Raw genomic sequence first — 6,016 nt, forward strand, 5'->3', positions numbered from 1 at the left:
TAAGTCCCATTGAGAGGACCTCGCTCCTTAGGGTCACAGCAAGGTATGCACTAGGTGGTTCCATACCATCACAACTACGGGATTTTGAAGATTTTTAAACAAATACACATTTCCAAAGGACCATGCATACCAAACGTTCCAGATCAGCTCTGGAAAAGAGTTAGAGAATGTGTTAGCAGATATCAAGACTGGCATCAAGATGCCGTCAGAGGACAAACCCACCGGCATCGTGACTAGATTCGCCGGCGTTATTCTCTCAAAGGAGTTTGACGGTTGCACACACAATAAACACATATATCTGTGTTGTGTCTTAACGTCAGAGTTGTGAAACTTCAACGTGTGACAAAAGGTCAAATCAATTCAACATATGTTAATCTGTACTAACCCATTTTACTTTTCCAGTTGCCAATCAGGAGAAAAGTGTCATCATAAAACCATGTCCCTCAGCCACTAGACAGCTGACAGGGGCCAGTGCAGCAAGACATTACTGACCACAAAATGTATATGCAGTTCAATTGTTTTCATTACCCAAATCACAAGATAAAAAAATGCAACGTCAGTGTTATTTGTGTGATATTTGTATTTGTGATATTTAAGTGTAATTTTATTTATTGACCACTAGATGTCAGTCTAGTAACAGTCAGTTACTGACAATAATGGAGTATTACAGTAACATGAGGAGATTTCAAAACTAATCTGATGGACTGGTAGATAATAGCTTTATGCTATTTTTTCCAATTTGGATGTTTCATGAATATTGTTCTCAGCATTGACTGTTGATTCTCAACCCATAGTTTGGCAGTATTGTCCACACAGTTCAGCATTAATGTACTAAGCCAGAGTTGAATTTGCATTATATTGTCGTAAAATCAATTATGTAACCAATTATTGTTGACCTAGTGTTGCTGCTATTAAGTTTGTAAGTAGAAGGAAAAAATTCCCCAGCTCTTTTATACGTTTTCTTGAGGATAAAATCGTTTTTTAATCCTAAACTTAAATCCTGTCAACAAAAACATTTGACAGAAAACAGCGTTGGCAGCTGCAAGGACACAACCTGCTGATTAAACACTGGCTGTTGGTCCGCTGGAGCTCTGTTTGCATTACCAAGTTTCCAAGGGAAAAAGGGAGTGAGCTGTGCCTCGATAAGTGTAAGTCGGGTCACACCCCAAGAGCTCACACCTGGAAACTGCTCATCACTTTTCCTTGGCCGGCAGCCTCTAAGACTGAGCTAACATACTCCAAAGACATGGGAAAGAGGGCGATGCCCCCCTCACTTCAACCTATCTTCAGGATGGGCATTGCCACAGGCACTGACACCTCTATCAATTTCTCTTCCTACTTACCAATAATGGGTGTCATATCCTATTGATAAGACAGACCATGGATGGTGACATACAGGCTGAGTGGGTGTGGGTTTCAGAATAGGGGTGGGGGGTGGAGGGGTGGAGGGGTGGAGGGGTGGAGGGGTGGAGGGGTGGAGGGGTGGAGGGGTGGAGAGGTGGAGGGGTGGAGGGGTGGAGAGGTGGAGGGGTGGAGGGGTGGAGGGGTGGAGGGGTGGAGGGGTGGAGGGGTGGAGGGTGGAGAGGTGGAGGGTGGAGGGGTGGGGTTGTACGTTGGGTGAGGAATTGCTAGCCTGTAAAGCTTCATTCCGCCCATGGCTCAGCTCTTTATCTCAGACCGGCTATAGACTTTGATCACAGTGCTTCTTTTCTAAGTCACTTGAGCAGTGGTGTCAGGGTTTTAGGTCCTATATAACAGCCCTGGGTCAGAGCAGAGGAGTCCCCAAACAGCAGGCAGACAGGGGAGCCCCTCACATGACAGGAAAACACCACTCCCTGTCAGGCTTGAGGTTACGTTGGCTTTCATCAGCTGCTTCTTGGCAGAACATAGACAGCCCCCATCTCTGCTACTACGATCCCTCTTTCAACCTCTGTCCTCTGTTTTTTTTGTCCCTTCCCCTTCCTCTCACCGACTCCTTCCAGACAACACTTTCTGTAGGTCATCCCAGGTCATCAACTGAACGAGACGTTGACCACAGCTGTTTCTCCTTGTCTACCAATTGGAAGCAGATCGCATCACTCCATTGACACACAATTACCATTGAGCACAGTAGTTATGTCTAATCAATAATAACCATTGCTGGGAAAGGTTTTGTTTTACTGGAGAAACTGAATTAACGTGGGTGTCTTGGAAAGAGTTTTGACCAAAGGCAAATAGAGGTTTGTCACTCTGTACACACAGTATGCAGGGTGGTGTCAGGTTCCTCAGCAACCAATGCGCTGATCATAATTTTGTGGTTTTGGTGTATAGTTGAAAACCTGGCGATTAATATACAGTTCATATTAGGACTGTGAACAATGTTTTATCCATTACTGATTGAATCAGACTGTGCATACAGTTTGTAAACAAAGTTTACAGGTACAAGGCCCTACACTATCTCCATGGGGGATATGGCCCCTTGACCAGAACACATTTGCAAATATTGAGATGTTTCATGCTTGAAAAGTATGTTTTTGTAAATGTCCTACTTCTCCCATGCCTATTCGATCCCTGGAATACTCCATCCATAGCAAGGTGCCTACTTAAACAGAAGCTTTCAAGAAAGGACATGCCACTACATGCACACATGCAATTTGGCTCAAGAATGTCATAACATTTCACTAGAAAATGTGCATGGACCATAGGTTACATGCCACAAATGAAGTCTCGGTTTTAAGTTCCACGAGGGCATTCTTTCACACCAGAGAACTCCCTCTAATAATTTGTAACTCCAGCTACCTGTACCAATATGTAAAACCAGAGCTATTTACCAATGCACACTTGCAAAGCTTGCTAAACAATACATATATATTTAAGATACAGTACTACTAAACACTTGAACATAGTAAAAAAGAGAACTGAAAACAATATCTATTGCTTGTCCACATGAACCAAATCCATACCCCACTTACATGAAAGTAGCAAGAATATTGGTCATGGTATTCCATAATTTCAAGACAGACAACGAACTAGGCCCTATAAAGCTATTCCCCTGCCTCTCAAACACCTTATTCTCAATCCATTTGTTGCACGGCTTGGTGTGCTCTGTTAATTAGGTGGCACTCCGGGACACGAAAGTGGTTGCATGTCAATGTACTGTGGTTTCCAAGCAGAACAGTAACCATCTCGGCCTTTTCCGAAAGGGACTTGTCCTGAAAACTGCACATGGTGCGCCCGATGCCTGAAACAGCAGAGCGGGGCAGACGCACCGTCAGCCTCCAAACCCAAGCCACAAATGATGTCTGGGCCGTGGAAAAGATCATGTGGCTCTGCAACGGAGCAAGGCTGGTGAGAGTGAGGAGGTCGGCGGTGGCGGGGCTGAGATTGGACGGATACGATTTACATTCCTCTCCAGGGATGTGATATCAAGACAAGGTCAAAGCAAGGCTAGGACCACAGAGGCTAACAGCAGGAGTTGTAGTAGTAGTAGCAGGAGCAATAGTGGTGCCCTATTTTTGGTTCTTCTTCTTGATACACTGGTTCCTGTCAGGTGACACACCAAGGTGGATGTCCTAACCAGTGTTTCAATCTCCGAAGCCCAAGAGTCGGTCCTCTTGACAAACAACTTGAAAGCATAACCGCGTAGGTACTCTATTTAAAGTCTACAGTATGTTGAGAAATATTGAGGGGCGGCATTGGCAAACGTTTGCCTCTGCTGAAGGAAATACCTAGAACTCCATCAACATCCTACAGCACATTCCATCTCATTTGAATAGTCTGTGTTCAGAAGAGCTCCTAACCTCAATGCCCAAAGGAACCTCATTGTAATTGCAAAGAAATGTTACACTGCAGGCTAACTGCTAATCCTGTCTGAGTATTCTAGTCACACTATGAGCTGAACAGGGTTGACTTCACAAAAAGGCAAGGCTGCCTATTTGCTTGGAGAAAAAAGAGCGAGTGCTGTTGAGGAACAAAATGTTTTGTGTACGTGTGTGTGTATGTGTGTGTGCGTGTGGAGGGGAGCGAGAGAGAGGGGGGATAGGGTACACTTGACAGCCATCAGAGATTAGTGTCCCATTACCAGACTAATGAGGTACCACCAACACGTATATGAGACAACCGCCTATTCCAACAAAACCCTGTATTCCTTCGTAAGGCGTGGGGAAAAGGCTTGTTTTCTTGCTGGACGCCTAGGTTAATGGGAATTGAGGGGGAACGTTTAAGATGGGTGTGGAAATCAATTATCCCACTCGCCAGACATGTAGGACCAGTAGGTATTGCTGGGATTAGTGTCCATTCCTCTCATGTACTGACAACCCCTGTAGCAGATCTCTTTTAAACCAGGTGTTACGAAGCAGCAAGGCTCTGCTTGGGCCTCCATCCACACTAACGGCACTTTTAGAATTGACTGACAATTGTGAAGGCCTACTGTAACCCTGTAAAATACATTCCTCTGCTTTCAAGTAGATACCTGTGTGGATTAGTTCCAATATTAGGCTCCCTGTAAGCAGGTAAGCACTGTTGAAAAGATCTTATGAGACACTGGGAGGGCTTCGGTGAGAAGATCGTGTCTTATACAGCACAGGAGAGATCCTACACATGAAAAGATGTATGGGTTCCTGTCTCAGGCATGGCGTTTATCAGCTTGTTCACTCACCGTATCCAACCACCGTTAGTGCTGTCTTGCACAACTGGCCACACAGTCAACAGAAGCTTGGCTCGGAGCACTCGCAGGCCCCTCTGTGATGCTGCTGTGATCTGAGTGATGAATGAGTGGATATTGTTTAATATTGGAAATGAATAGACCTCTTGGATGAATCTGGCAACAGGGTTCCACAGGTGTATCCCATGATACTCATGCCCTTTTCCAGGCTACAATATCTGTCTTGCACTCATTGCACTCCAGACAGAAGTTAACATGTCAGAAGCTGATGTGTGGGGACTGCATGTCATTTGCATCCAATTGTTTTAAAAATGCCCAGTATTCTTTAATGGGCCGTGAACACACAGTGCCTTTAATCGATAACTGTCAATCTTTCATCTCTGGTCTCACACATTTGCAGGAAATATGTATACATGTTCTACAACTCCATAATAGTCTTGCATCTTCAATGTCTGAAATGAACACACTACTTTGTTGTGCGAATAACTAGGCCTTCATGTAGTGTTCTTTTACTCTATCAAATAAATCGTACATATTTAAATAATATAATATTTTTGGGAACGTGTTTGCCAAAGGGTTCAAAACTTGCCAGGAGGCTCAGTGCTCTGATGATTTATAGCATTAAATACAATTTTTGACGCTGTGACTAAATGTTTCTTCTTCTCTTCTTGCAAAACAGCCTTAAGACAGCCTACATCTGCTGAAACCCACAATACTTTATCATTTTTCTGTAGGTAACAACGCATTAAGCCAAAACTTGCTTCAGTGCTTATGGTTGTTCTGTTGCTCTAATGTAAACACAATACAAGCCATCTCTGATTTAATAGGGCTGTCTCCAATAAATTCATTGATAGAATAATGAAATTAACTTCAAGTATAGACTGATATGATGCTTTCGTTTTTTTCCCCAATAGGAACTATGACATACATAGATGCTATACATTTGTACATTTTGGGCACCCATTTCAGATGGAGTCATTAAGCCTGGGTAATGCATGGAACATTTTCCGATAGAGGGGTTAAGCTCATACATGTCAATCACGTGTTGTTGAAAAGATTACAGCAACTCATAATTCATCTAAAGAGTTGATATCGTCAGAAAAGAGGTTCAACAATAAGGAGTGGTAGTGTGTATGTGTGCGTGTGTGTGTAATAAATCTGTTGCCATAGGATATAAGCAAGTGACAACAAGTTACTCACTCATTCATTTATGAAACATCTTTACACAAAGCATTAGTTTATGGAATAACCTACAGTTTTTTTTCTATTCCAATCTCTCTCCCTCTCTCTCTTTCCCTCACACTCTCCCTCTGCTAATGGGAGGAGCGCAGAATTCCTCTCTGTATAAGAAGTGACGACCGTTCAACAAGGGAT

This window comes from Hypomesus nipponensis, chromosome 10 (genome assembly GCF_054491055.1).
Source record: "Hypomesus nipponensis isolate SF chromosome 10, ASM5449105v1, whole genome shotgun sequence".
In the NCBI taxonomy this organism is placed as follows: Eukaryota; Metazoa; Chordata; class Actinopteri; order Osmeriformes; family Osmeridae; genus Hypomesus; species Hypomesus nipponensis.